Here is a 15,215-nt window from a genome sequence, read left to right as displayed (position 1 = left end):
TAACCACTAGACCACCAGGGAAGGGTACTACAGTGCAAATCGGTTCCAAGTGTGAGCTGGTACATATGTGCGATAACCTTCTATATTCATTGTGACAGGTTGCACAAGTAAACATGTAGCAAAAGAGTAGTTCCCTGACCGGGAATCGAACCCGGCCCGCGGCTGTGAGAGCGCCGAATCCTAACCACTAGACCACCAGGGAAGGGTACTACAGTGTGAATCGGTTCCCAGTGTGAGCTGGTACATATGTGCGATAACCTTCTATATTCATTGTGACAGGTTGCACACGTAAACATGTAGCAAAAGAGCAGTTCACTGACCGGGAATCGAATCCTAACCACTAGACCACCAGGGAAGGATAATACAGTCCAAATTGGTTCTCAGTGTGAGCTGGTACATATGTGCGATAACCTTCTATATTCATTGTGACAGGTTGTACAAGTAAACATGTAGCAAAAGACTAGTTACCTGACCGGGAGTCGAACCCGGGCCTCGGCGGTGAGAGCGCCAAATCCTAACCACTAGACCACCAGGGAAGGGTACTACAGTGCAAATCGGGAGTCGAACTGGGAGTCGAACCACCAGGGAAGGGTACTACAGTGGAAATCAGGAGTCGAACCCGGGCCGCGGCACCGAATCCTAACCACTAGACCACCAGGGAAGGGAACTACAGTGCAATTCGTTTCCCAGTTTGAAATGGTACATATAGTTGAAGTCGTAAGTTTCCATCCACTTAGGCTGGAGTCATTAAAACCTGTTTGTCAACACCTCCCACATTTCTTGCTAACAAACGATAGTTTTGGCATACGGTTAGGACATCTACTTTGTGCATGACACAAGTCTTTTTTCCATCAATTGTTTACATTGGGATTATTTCACTTATAATTCACTGTATCACAAATTCAGTGGGCCAGAAGTTTACATACAATAAGTTGGCTGTGCCTTTAAACAGTTTGTAAAATTCCCGAAAATGATGTCATGGCTTTAGAAGCTTCTGATAGGCTAATTGACATCCTTTGAGTCAATTGGAGGTGTACCTGTAGATGTATTTCAAGGCCTACCTTCAAACTCAGTGCCTCTTTGCTTGACTCCATGGGAAAAGCAAAGGAAATCAGGCAAGACCTCAGAAAAAAATGTAGACCTCCACAAGTCTGGTTCCTCCTTGGGAGCAATTTCCAAACGCCTGAAGGTACCGCTCATCTGTAGAAACAATAGTACGCAAGTATAAACACCATGGTATGACGCAGGCGTCATACCGCTCAGGAAGGAGATGTTCTCTCTCCTAGAGATGAACTTTACTTTGGGTCGAAAAGTGCAAATCCATCCCTGAACAACAGCAAAGGACCTTGTGAAGATGCTGGAGGAAACAGGTACAAAATGGTCTATATCCACAGGCAAACGAGTCCTATATCGACATACACCGAGAGGCCGCTCAGCAAGGAAGAAGCTACTGCTCCAAAACCGCCATAAAAAAAAGCCATACTACAGTTTGGGGACAAAGATCCTAGTTTTTGCAATAACCTAGTTTTTGCGCCGAATCCTAACCACTAGACCACCAGGGAAGGGTACTACAGTGCAAATCGGTTCCAAGTGTGAGCTGGTACATATGTGCGATAACCTTCTATATTCATTGTGACAGGTTGCACAAGTAAACATGTAGCAAAAGAGTAGTTCCCTGACCGGGAATCGAACCCGGCCCGCGGCGGTGAGAGCGCCGAATCCTAACCACTAGACCACCAGGGAAGGGTACTACAGTGCGAATCGGTTCCAAGTGTGAGCTGGTACATATGTGCGATAACCCTATATTCATTGTGACAGGTTGTACAAGTAAACATGTAGCAATAGAGTAGTTCCCTGACCGGGAATTGAACCCGGGCCACAGCGGTGAGAGCGCCGAATCCTAACCACTAGACCACCAGGGAAGGGTACGACAGTGCAAATCGGTTCCAAGTGTGAGCTGGTACACATGTGCGATAACCTTCTATATTCATTGTGACAGGTTGTTCAAGTAAACATGTAGCAAAAGAGTAGTTCCCTGACCAGGAATCAAACCGGGACGCGGCGGTGAGAGCGCCGAATCCTAACCACTAGACCACCAGGGAAGGGTACTACAGTGCAAATCGGGAGTCAAACTGGGAGTTGAACCACCAGGGAAGGGTACTACAGTGGAAATCGGGAGTCGAACCCGGGCCACGGCGGTGAGAGCTCCGAATCCTAACCACTAGAGCACCAGGGAAGGATAATACAGTGCAAATTGGTTCTCAGTGTGAGCTGGTACATATGTGAGATAACCTTCTATATTCATTGTGACAGGTTGTACAAGTAAAGATGTAGCAAAAGAGTAGTTCCCTGACCGGGAATCAAACCCGGGCCGCGGCGGTGAGAGCGCCGAATCCTAACCACTAGACCACCAGGGAAGGGTATTACAGTGCAATTCGTTTCCCATTTTGAAATGGTACATATAGTTGAAGTCGTAAGTTTCCATCCACTTAGGCTGGAGTCATTAAAACCGGTTTGTCAACCCCTCCGCACATTTCTTGCTAACAAACGATAGTTTTGGCAGTCGGTTAGGACATCTACTTTGTGCATGACACAAGTCATTTTTCCAACAATTGTTTACAGAGGGATTATTTCACTTATAATTCACTGTATCACAAATTCAGTGGGCCAGAAGTTTACATACAATAAGTTGGCTGTGCCTTTAAACAGTTTGTAAAATTCCCGAAAATGATGTCATGGCTTTAGAAGCTTCTGATAGGCTAATTGACATCCTTTGAGTCAATTGGAGGTGTACCTGTAGATGTATTTCAAGGCCTACCTTCAAACTCAGTGCCTCTTTGCTTGACTCCATGGGAAAAGCAAAGGAAATCAGGCAAGACCTCAGAAAAAAAATGTAGACCTCCACAAGTCTGGTTCCTCCTTGGGAGCAATTTCCAAACGCCTGAAGGTACCTCGCTCATCTGTAGAAACAATAGTACGCAAGTATAAACACCATGGTATGACGCAGGCGTCATACCGCTCAGGAAGGAGACGCGTTCTCTCTCCTAGAGATGAACATACTTTGGGTCGAAAAGTGCAAATCCATCCCTGAACAACAGCAAAGGACCTTGTGAAGATGCTGGAGGAAACAGGTACAAAATGGTCTATATCCACAGGCAAACGAGTCCTATATCGACATACCCCGAGAGGCCGCTCAGCAAGGAAGAAGCTACTGCTCCAAAACCGCCATAAAAAAGCCATACTACAGTTTGGGGACAAAGATCCTAGTTTTTGCAATAACCTAGTTTTTGCGCTGAATCCTAACCACTAGACCACCAGGGAAGGGTTACAGTGCAAATCGGTTCCAAGTGTGAGCTGGTACATATGTGCGATAACCTTCTATATTCATTGTGACAGGTTGCACAAGTAAACATGTAGCAAAAGATAGTTCCCTGACCGGGAATCGAACCCGGCCTGCGGCGGTGAGAGCGCCGAATCCTAACCACTAGACCACCAGGGAAGGGTACTACAGTGCGAATCGGTTCCAAGTGTGAGCTGGTACATATGTGCGATAACCTTCTATATTCATTGTGACAGGTTGTACAAGTAAACATGTAGCAATAGAGTAGTTCCCTGACCGGGAATTGAACCCGGGCCACAGCGGTGAGAGCGCCGAATCCTAACCACTAGACCACCAGGGAAGGGTACGACAGTGCAAATCGGTTCCAAGTGTGAGCTGGTACACATGTGCGATAACCTTCTATATTCATTGTGACAGGTTGTTCAAGTAAACATGTAGCAAAAGAGTAGTTCCCTGACCAGGAATCAAACCCGGGACGCGGCGGTGAGAGCGCCGAATCCTAACCACTAGACCACCAGGGAAGGGTACTACAGTGCAAATCGGGAGTCAAACTGGGAGTTGAACCACCAGGGAAGGGTACTACAGTGGAAATCGGGAGTCGAACCCGGCCACGGCGGTGAGAGCTCCGAATCCTAACCACTAGAGCACCAGGGAAGGATAATACAGTGCAAATTGGTTCTCAGTGTGAGCTGGTACATATGTGCGATAACCTTCTATATTCATTGTGACAGGTTGTACAAGTAAAGATGTAGCAAAAGAGTAGTTCCCTGACCGGGAATCGAACCCGGGCCGCGGCGGTGAGAGCGCCGAATCCTAACCACTAGACCACCAGGGAAGGGTATTACAGTGCAATTCGTTTCCCATTTTGAAATGGTACATATAGTTGAAGTCGTAAGTTTCCATCCACTTAGGCTGGAGTCATTAAAACCGGTTTGTCAACCCCTCCGCACATTTCTTGCTAACAAACGATAGTTTTGGCAGTCGGTTAGGACATCTACTTTGTGCATGACACAAGTCATTTTTCCAACAATTGTTTACAGAGGGATTATTTCACTTATAATTCACTGTATCACAAATTCAGTGGGCCAGAAGTTTACATACAATAAGTTGGCTGTGCCTTTAAACAGTTTGTAAAATTCCCGAAAATGATGTCATGGCTTTAGAAGCTTCTGATAGGCTAATTGACATCCTTTGAGTCAATTGGAGGTGTACCTGTAGATGTATTTCAAGGCCTACCTTCAAACTCAGTGCCTCTTTGCTTGACTCCATGGGAAAAGCAAAGGAAATCAGGCAAGACCTCAGAAAAAAATGTAGACCTCCACAAGTCTGGTTCCTCCTTGGGAGCAATTTCCAAACGCCTGAAGGTACCTCGCTCATCTGTAGAAACAATAGTACGCAAGTATAAACACCATGGTATGACGCAGGCGTCATACCGCTCAGGAAGGAGACGCGTTCTCTCTCCTAGAGATGAACATACTTTGGGTCGAAAAGTGCAAATCCATCCCTGAACAACAGCAAAGGACCTTGTGAAGATGCTGGAGGAAACAGGTACAAAATGGTCTATATCCACAGGCAAACGAGTCCTATATCGACATACCCCGAGAGGCCGCTCAGCAAGGAAGAAGCTACTGCTCCAAAACCGCCATAAAAAAGCCATACTACAGTTTGGGGACAAAGATCCTAGTTTTTGCAATAACCTAGTTTTTGACCACCAGGAATCCTAACCACTAGACCACCAGGGAAGGGTACTACAGTGCAAATCGGTTCCAAGTGTGAGCTGGTACATATGTGCGATAACCTTCTATATTCATTGTGACAGGTTGCACACGTAAACATGTAGCAAAAGAGCAGTTCCCTGACCGGGAATCGAATCCTAACCACTAGACCACCAGGGAAGGGTACTACAGTGCAATTCGTTTCCCAGTTTGAAATGGTACATATAGTTGAAGTCGTAAGTTTCCATCCACTTAGGCTGGAGTCATTAAAACCTGTTTGTCAACCCCTCCCCACATTTCTTGCTAACAAACGATCGTTTTGGCAGACGGTTAGGACATCTACTTTGTGCATGACACAAGTCATTTTTCCAACAATTGTTTACATTGGGATTATTTCACTTATAATTCACTGTATCACAAATTCAGTGGGCCAGAAGTTTACATACAATGAGTTGGCTGTGCCTTTAAACAGTTTGTAAAATTCCCGAAAATGATGTCATGGCTTTAGAAGCTTCTGATAGGCTAATTGACATCCTTTGAGTCAATTGGAGGTGTACCTGTAGATGTATTTCAAGGCCTACCTTCAAACTCAGTGCCTCTTTGCTTGACTCCATGGGAAAAGCAAAGGAAATCAGCCAAGACCTCAGAAAAAAATGTAGACCTCCACAAGTCTGGTTCCTCCTTGGGAGCAATTTCCAAACGCCTGAAGGTACCTCGCTCATCTGTAGAAACAATAGTACGCAAGTATAAACAGCATGGTATGACGCAGGCGTCATACCGCTCAGGAAGGAGACGCGTTATCTCTCCTAGAGATGAACGTACTTTGGGTCGAAAAGTGCAAATCCATCCCAGAACAACAGCAAAGGACCTTGTGGAGATGCTGGAGGAAACAGGTACAAAATGGTCTACATCCACAGGCAAACGAGTCCTATATCGACATACCCCGAGAGGCCGCTCAGCAAGGAAGAAGCTACTGCTCCAAAACCGCCATAAAAAAGCCATACTACAGTTTGGGGACAAATATCCTAGTTTTTGGAGAAATGTCCTCTGGTCTGATGAAACAAAAATCGAACTGTTTGGCCATAATGACCATTGTTATGTTTGGAGGGAAAAGGGGGAGGCTTTCAAGCGAAGAATACCATCATGTTGTGGGGGTGCTTTGCTGCAGGAGAGTCTGGTGCACCACTAGAACACCTGGGAAGGACACTGCAGTGCAAATCGGTTTGCAATTTAAAGTGGTACATATGTGCGACAACCTACTAAATTCATAGTGACAGGTTGCACAAGTAAACAAGGAGCATAGACTATTTCCCTGACCGGGAATCGAACCCGGGCCGCGGCGGTGAGAGCGCCGAATCCTAACCACTAGACCACCAGGGAAGGATAATACAGTGCAAATTGGTTCTCAGTGTGAGCTGGTACATATGTGCGATAACCTTCTATATTCATTGTGACAGGTTGTACAAGTAAAGATGTAGCAAAAGAGTAGTTCCCTGACCGGGAATCGAACCCGGGCCGCGGCGGTGAGAGCGCCGAATCCTAACCACTAGACCACCAGGGAAGGGTACTACAGTGCAATTCGTTTCCCAGTTTGAAATGGTACATATAGTTGAAGTCGTAAGTTTCCATCCACTTAGGCTGGAGTCATTAAAACCTGTTTGTCAACCCCTCCCCACATTTCTTGCTAACAAACGATCGTTTTGGCAGACGGTTAGGACATCTACTTTGTGCATGACACAAGTCATTTTTCCAACAATTGTTTACATTGGGATTATTTCACTTATAATTCACTGTATCACAAATTCAGTGGGCCAGAAGTTTACATACAATGAGTTGGCTGTGCCTTTAAACAGTTTGTAAAATTCCCGAAAATGATGTCATGGCTTTAGAAGCTTCTGATAGGCTAATTGACATCCTTTGAGTCAATTGGAGGAGTACCTGTAGATGTATTTCAAGGCCTACCTTCAAACTCAGTGCCTCTTTGCTTGACTCCATGGGAAAAGCAAAGGAAATCAGGCAAAACCTCAGAAAAAAATGTAGACCTCCACAAGTCTGGTTCCTCCTTGGGAGCAATTTCCAAACGCCTGAAGGTACCTCGCTCATCTGTAGAAACAATAGTACGCAAGTATAAACACCATGGTATGGCGCAGGCGTCATACCGCTCAGGAAGGAGACGCGTTCTCTCTCCTAGAGATGAACGTACTTTGGGTCGAAAAGTGCAAATCCATCCCAGAACAACAGCAAAGGACCTTGTGAAGATGCTGGAGGAAACAGGTACAAAATGGTCTATATCCACAGGCAAACGAGTCCTATATCGACATACCTCGAGAGCCCGCTCAGAACACCATCATGTTGTGGGGTGCTTTGCTGCAGGAGGGTCTGGTGCACCACTAGAACACCTGGGAAGGACACTGCAGTGCAAATCGGTTCCCAGTGTGAGATGGTACATATGTGCGATAACCTTCTATATTCATTGTGACAGGTTGCACAAGTAAACATGTAGCAAAAGCGTAGTTCCCTGAACGGGAATCGAACCCGGGTCGCGGCGGTGAGAGCGCCGAATCCTAACCACTAGACCACCAGGGAAGGGTACTACAGTGCAAATCGGTTCCCAGTGTGAGCTGGTACATATATGCGATAACCTTCTATATTCATTGTGACAGGTTGCACAAGTAAACATGTAGCAAAAGATTAGTTCCCTGAACGGGAATCGAACCCGGGCAGCGGCTGTGAGATGAATCCTAAGCACTAGACCACCAGGGAAGGGTACAACATTTCAAATCTGTTCCCAGTGTGAGCTGTTACATATGTGCGATAACCTTCTATATTCATTGTGACAGGTTGCACACGTAAACATGTAGCAAAAGAGCAGTTCACTGACCGGGAATCGAATCCTAACCACTAGACCACCAGGGAAGGATACTACAGTGCAATTCGTTTCCCAGTTTGAAATGGTACATATAGTTGAAGTCGTAAGTTTCCATCCACTTAGGCTGGAGTCATTAAAACTTTGGGTCGAAAAGTGCAAATCCATCCCAGAACAACAGCAAAGGACCTTGTGAAGATGCTGGAGGAAACAGGTACAAAATGGTCTACATCCACAGGCAAACGAGTCCTGTATCGACATACCCCGAGAGGCCGCTCAGCAAGGAAGAAGCTACTGCTCCAAAACCGCCATAAAAAAGCCATACTACAGTTTGGGGACAAAGATCCTAGTTTTTGGAGAAATGTCCTCTGGTCTGATGAAACAAAAATCGAACTGTTTGGCCATAATGACCATTGTTATGTTTGGAGGGAAAAGGGGGAGGCTTTCAAGCCGAAGAACACCATCATGTTGTGGGGGTGCTTTGCTGCAGGAGGGTCTGGTGCACCACTAGACCACCAGGGAAGGATAATACAGTGCAAATTGGTTCTCAGTGTGAGCTGGTACATATGTGCGATAACCTTCTATATTCATTGTGACAGGTTGTACAAGTAAACATGTAGCAAAAGAGTAGTTCCCTGACCGGGAATCGAACCCGGGCCGCAGCGGTGAGAGCACCGAATCCTAACCACTAGACTACCAGGGAAGGGTACTACAGTGCAATTCGTTTCCCAGTTTGAAATGGTACATATAGTTGAAGTGAAGTCGTTTTAAGTTTCCATCCACTTAGGCTGGAGTCATTAAAACCTGTTTGTCAACCCCTCCACACATTTTTTGCTAACAAACGATAGTCTTGGCAGTCGGTTAGGACATCTGCTTTGTGCATGACACAAGTAATTTTTCCAACAATTGTTTACAGAGGGATTATTTCACTTATAATTCACTGTATCACAAATTCAGTGGGCCAGAAGTTTACATACACTAAGTTGGCTGTGCCTTTAAACAGTTTGTAAAATTCCCGAAAATGATGTCATGGCTTTAGAAACTTCTGATAGGCTAATTGACATCCTTTGAGTCAATTGGAGGTGTACCTGTAGATGTATTTCAAGGCCTACCTTCAAACTCAGTGCCTCTTTGCTTGACTCCATGGGAAAAGCAAAGGAAATCAGGGAAGACCTCAGAAAAAAAATGTAGACCTCCACAAGTCTGGTTCCTCCTTGGGAGCAATTTCCAAACGCCTCAAGGTACCTCGCTCATCTGTAGAAACAATAGTACGCAAGTATAAACACCATGGTATGACGCAGGCGTCATACCGCTCAGGAAGGAGACGCTTTCTCTCTCCTAGAGATGAACGTACTTTGGGTCGAAAAGTGCAAATGCATCCCTGAACAACAGCAAAGGACCTTGTGAAGATGCTGGAGGAAACAGGTACAAAATGGTCTATATCCACAGGCAAACGAGTCCTATATCGACATACCCCGAGAGGCCGCTCAGCAAGGAAGAAGCTACTGCTCCAAAACCGCCATAAAAAAGCCATACTACAGTTTGGGGACAAAGATCCTAGTTTTTGCAATAACCTAGTTTTTGCGCGAATCCTAACCACTAGACCACCAGGGAAGGGTACTACAGTGCAAATCGGTTCCCAGTGTGAGCTGGTACATATGTGCGATAACCTTCTATATTCATTGTGACAGGTTGCACAAGTAAACATGTAGCAAAAGAGTAGTTCCCTGACCGGGGATCGAACCCGGGGCGGCGGTGAGAGCACCGAATCCTAACCACTAGACCACCAGGGAAGGGTACTACAGTGCAAATCGGTTCCAAGTGTGATCTGGTACATATGTGCGATAACCTTCTATATTCATTGTGACAGGTTGTACAAGTAAACATGTAGCATAGAGTAGTTCCCTGACCGGGAATCGAACCCAGGCCGCAGCGGTGAGAGCGCCGAATCCTAACCACTAGACCACCAGGGAAGGGTACGACAGTGCAAATCGGTTCCAAGTGTGAGCTGGTACATATGTGCGATAACCTTCTGTATTCATTGTGACAGGTTGTACAAGTAAACATGTAGCAAAAGAGTAGTTCCCTGACCAGGAATCAAACCCGGGACGCAGCGGTGAGAGCGCCGAATCCTAACCACTAGACCACCAGGGAAGGGTACTACAGTGCAAATCAGGAGTCGAACTGGGAGTCGAACCACCAGGAAAGGGTACTACAGTGGAAATCATGAGTCAAACCTGGGCCGCGGCGGTGAGAGCGCCGAATCCTAACCACTAGACCACCAGGGAAGGGTACTACAGTGCAATTCGTTTCCCAGTTTGAAATGGTACATATAGTTGAAGTCGTAAGTTTCCATCCACTTAGGCTTGAGTCATTAAAACCTGTTTGTCAACCCCTCCACACATTTCTTGCTAACAAACGATAGTTTTGGCAGTCGGTTAGGACATCTACTTTGTGCATGACACAAGTAATTTTTCCAACAATTGTTTACAGAGGGATTATTTCACTTATAATTCACTGTATCACAAATTCAGTGGGCCAGAAGTTTACATACACTAAGTTGGCTGTGCCTTTAAACAGTTTGTAAAATTCCCGAAAATGATGTCATGGCTTTAGAAACTTCTGATAGGCTAATTGACATCCTTTGAGTCAATTGGAGGTGTACCTGTAGATGTATTTCAAGGCCTACCTTCAAACTCAGTGCCTCTTTGCTTGACTCCATGGGAAAAGCAAAGGAAATCAGGGAAGACCTCAGAAAAAAAATGTAGACCTCCACAAGTCTGGTTCCTCCTTGGGAGCAATTTCCAAACGCCTCAAGGTACCTCGCTCATCTGTAGAAACAATAGTACGCAAGTATAAACACCATGGTATGACGCAGGCGTCATACCGCTCAGGAAGGAGACGCTTTCTCTCTCCTAGAGATGAACGTACTTTGGGTCGAAAAGTGCAAATGCATCCCTGAACAACAGCAAAGGACCTTGTGAAGATGCTGGAGGAAACAGGTACAAAATGGTCTATATCCACAGGCAAACGAGTCCTATATCGACATACCCCGAGAGGCCGCTCAGCAAGGAAGAAGCTACTGCTCCAAAACCGCCATAAAAAAGCCATACTACAGTTTGGGGACAAAGATCCTAGTTTTTGCAATAACCTAGTTTTTGCGCCGAATCCTAACCACTAGACCACCAGGGAAGGGTACTACAGTGCAAATCGGTTCCCAGTGTGAGCTGGTACATATGTGCGATAACCTTCTATATTCATTGTGACAGGTTGCACAAGTAAACATGTAGCAAAAGAGTAGTTCCCTGACCGGGGATCGAACCCGGGCCGCGGCGGTGAGAGCACCGAATCCTAACCACTAGACCACCAGGGAAGGGTACTACAGTGCAAATCGGTTCCAAGTGTGATCTGGTACATATGTGCGATAACCTTCTATATTCATTGTGACAGGTTGTACAAGTAAACATGTAGCAATAGAGTAGTTCCCTGACCGGGAATCGAACCCGGGCCGCAGCGGTGAGAGCGCCGAATCCTAACCACTAGACCACCAGGGAAGGGTACGACAGTGCAAATCGGTTCCAAGTGTGAGCTGGTACATATGTGCGATAACCTTCTGTATTCATTGTGACAGGTTGTACAAGTAAACATGTAGCAAAAGAGTAGTTCCCTGACCAGGAATCAAACCCGGGACGCAGCGGTGAGAGCGCCGAATCCTAACCACTAGACCACCAGGGAAGGGTACTACAGTGCAAATCAGGAGTCGAACTGGGAGTCGAACCACCAGGAAAGGGTACTACAGTGGAAATCATGAGTCAAACCTGGGCCGCGGGCGGTGAGAGCGCCGAATCCTAACCACTAGACCACCAGGGAAGGGTACTACAGTGCAATTCGTTTCCCAGTTTGAAATGGTACATATAGTTGAAGTCGTAAGTTTCCATCCACTTAGGCTTGAGTCATTAAAACCTGTTTGTCAACCCCTCCACACATTTCTTGCTAACAAACGATAGTTTTGGCAGTCGGTTAGGACATCTACTTTGTGCATGACACAAGTAATTTTTCCAACAATTGTTTACAGAGGGATTATTTCACTTATAATTCACTGTATCACAAATTCAGTGGGCCAGAAGTTTACATACACAAAGTTGGCTGTGCCTTTAAACAGTTTGTAAAATTCCCGAAAATGATGTCATGGCTTTAGAAGCTTCTGATAGGCTTATTGACATCCTTTGAGTCAATTGGAGGTGTAACTGTAGATGTATTTCAAGGTCTACCTTCAAACTCAGTGCCTCTTTGCTTGACTCCATGGGAAAAGCAAAGGAAATCAGCCAAGACCTCAGAAAAAAATGTAGACCTCCACAAGTCTGGTTCCTCCTTGGGAGCAATTTCCAAACGCCTGAAGGTACCTAGCTCATCTGTAGAAACAATAGTACGCAAGTATAAACACCATGGGACCACGCAGGCGTCATACCGCTCAGGAAGGAGACGCGTTCTCTCTCCTAGAGATGAACGTACTTTGGGTCGAAAAGTGCAAATCCATCCCAGAACAACAGCAAAGGACCTTGTGAAGATGCTGGAGGAAACAGGTACAAAATGGTCTATATCCACAGGCAAACGAGTCCTATATCGACATACCCCGAGAGGCCGCTCAGCAAGGAAGAAGCTACTGCTCCAAAACCGCCATAAAAAAGCCATACTACAGTTTGGGGACAAAGATCCTAGTTTTTGGAGAAATGTCCTCTGGTCTGATGAAACAAAAATCGAACTGTTTGGCCATAATGACCATTGTTATGTTTGGAGGGAAAAGGGGAGGCTTTCAAGCCAAAGAACACCATCATGTTGTGGGGGTGCTTTGCTGCAGGAGGGTCTAACCACTAGACCACCAGGGAAGGGTACAACATTTCAAATCGGTTCCCAGTGTGAGCTGGTACATATGTGCGATAACCTTCTATATTCATTGTGACAGGTTGCACACGTAAACATGTAGCAAAAGAGCAGTTCACTGACCGGGAATCGAATCCTAACCACTAGACCACCAGGGAAGGATAATACAGTCCAAATTGGTTCTCAGTGTGAGCTGGTACATATGTGCGATAACCTTCTATATTCATTGTGACAGGTTGTACAAGTAAACATGTAGCAAAAGACTAGTTACCTGACCGGGAGTCGAACCCGGGCCTCGGCGGTGAGAGCGCCAAATCCTAACCACTAGACCACCAGGGAAGGGTACTACAGTGCAAATCGGGAGTCGAACTGGGAGTCGAACCACCAGGGAAGGTACTACAGTGGAAATCAGGAGTCGAACCCGGGCCGCGGCGCCGAATCCTAACCACTAGACCACCAGGGAAGGGTACTACAGCGCAATTCGTTTCCCAGTTTGAAATGGTACATATAGTTGAAGTCGTAAGTTTCCATCCACTTAGGCTGGGTCATTAAAACCTGTTTGTCAACACCTCCCCACATTTCTTGCTAACAAACGATCGTTTTGGCATACGGTTCGGACATCTACTTTGTGCATGACACAAGTCTTTTTTCCATCAATTGTTTACATTGGGATTATTTCACTTATAATTCACTGTATCACAAATTCAGTGGGCCAGAAGTTTACATACAATAAGTTGGCTGTGCCTTTAAACAGTTTGTAAAATTCCCGAAAATGATGTCATGGCTTTAGAAGCTTCTGATAGGCTAATTGACATCCTTTGAGTCAATTGGAGGTGTACCTGTAGATGTATTTCAAGGCCTACCTTCAAACTCAGTGCCTCTTTGCTTGACTCCATGGGAAAAGCAAAGGAAATCAGGCAAGACCTCAGAAAAAAATGTAGACCTCCACAAGTCTGGTTCCTCCTTGGGAGCAATTTCCAAACGCCTGAAGGTACCTCGCTCATCTGTAGAAACAATAGTACGCAAGTATAAACACCATGGTATGACGCAGGCGTCATACCGCTCAGGAAGGAGACGCGTTCTCTCTCCTAGAGATGAACATACTTTGGGTCGAAAAGTGCAAATCCATCCCTGAACAACAGCAAAGGACCTTGTGAAGATGCTGGAGGAAACAGGTACAAAATGGTCTATATCCACAGGCAAACGAGTCCTATATCGACATACCCCGAGAGGCCGCTCAGCAAGGAAGAAGCTACTGCTCCAAAACCGCCATAAAAAAAGCCATACTACAGTTTGGGGACAAAGATCCTAGTTTTTGCAATAACCTAGTTTTTGCGCCGAATCCTAACCACTAGACCACCAGGGAAGGGTACTACAGTGCAAATCGGTTCCAAGTGTGAGCTGGTACATATGTGCGATAACCTTCTATATTCATTGTGACAGGTTGCACAAGTAAACATGTAGCAAAAGAGTAGTTCCCTGACCGGGAATCGAACCCGGCCCACGGCGGTGAGAGCGCCGAATCCTAACCACTAGACCACCAGGGAAGGGTACTACAGTGCGAATCGGTTCCAAGTGTGAGCTGGTACATATGTGCGATAACCTTCTATATTCATTGTGACAGGTTGTACAAGTAAACATGTAGCAATAGAGTAGTTCCCTGACCGGGAATTGAACCCGGACCACAGCGGTGAGAGCGCCGAATCCTAACCACTAGACCACCAGGGAAGGGTACGACAGTGCAAATCGGTTCCAAGTGTGAGCTGGTACACATGTGCGATAACCTTCTATATTCATTGTGACAGGTTGTTCAAGTAAACATGTAGCAAAAGAGTAGTTCCCTGACCAGGAATCAAACCCGGGACGCGGCGGTGAGAGCGCCGAATCCTAACCACTAGACCACCAGGGAAGGGTACTACAGTGCAAATCGGGAGTCAAACTGGGAGTTGAACCACCAGGGAAGGGTACTACAGTGGAAATCGGGAGTCGAACCCGGGCCACGGCGGTGAGAGCTCCGAATCCTAACCACTAGAGCACCAGGGAAGGATAATACAGTGCAAATTGGTTCTCAGTGTGAGCTGGTACATATGTGCGATAACCTTCTATATTCATTGTGACAGGTTGTTCAAGTAAACATGTAGCAAAAGAGTAGTTCCCTGACCAGGAATCAAACCCGGGACGCGGCGGTGAGAGCGCCTAATCCTAACCACTAGACCACCAGGGAAGGGTACTACAGTGCAAATCGGGAGTCGAACCACCAGGAAAGGGTACTACAGTGGAAATCGGGAGTCGAACCTGGGCCGCAGCGGTGAGAGCGCCGAAGTAAACACTAGACCACCAGGGAAGGGTACTACAGTGCAATTCGTTTCCCAGTTTGAAATGGTACATATAGTTGAAGTCGTAAGTTTCCATC

At 46.1% G+C, this 15,215-nt stretch overlaps 3 non-coding genes across 3 annotated transcripts; all 3 read right to left on the bottom strand.

Annotated features, from left to right (window-relative positions):
- Window positions 1-4,103: 4,103 nt before the first annotated feature.
- Window positions 4,104-4,175, bottom strand: trnae-cuc. The gene has a single exon. It is a non-coding gene; the product is annotated as a tRNA-Glu (tRNA).
- A 2,188-nt stretch (window positions 4,176-6,363) lies between these two features.
- Window positions 6,364-6,435, bottom strand: trnae-cuc. Its single transcript has one exon. It is a non-coding gene; the product is annotated as a tRNA-Glu (tRNA).
- Window positions 6,436-6,544: 109 nt separating this feature from the next.
- On the bottom strand, window positions 6,545-6,616 carry trnae-cuc. Its single transcript has one exon. It is a non-coding gene; the product is annotated as a tRNA-Glu (tRNA).
- Between the last annotated feature and the right edge of the window lie 8,599 nt (window positions 6,617-15,215).

Source organism: Oncorhynchus gorbuscha, unplaced genomic scaffold (genome assembly GCF_021184085.1).
Source record: "Oncorhynchus gorbuscha isolate QuinsamMale2020 ecotype Even-year unplaced genomic scaffold, OgorEven_v1.0 Un_scaffold_2137, whole genome shotgun sequence".
Classification (NCBI taxonomy): Eukaryota; Metazoa; Chordata; class Actinopteri; order Salmoniformes; family Salmonidae; genus Oncorhynchus; species Oncorhynchus gorbuscha.
The sequence above is the reverse complement of the archived record's forward strand: the minus strand, read 5'-3'. Positions and strand labels throughout refer to the sequence as shown.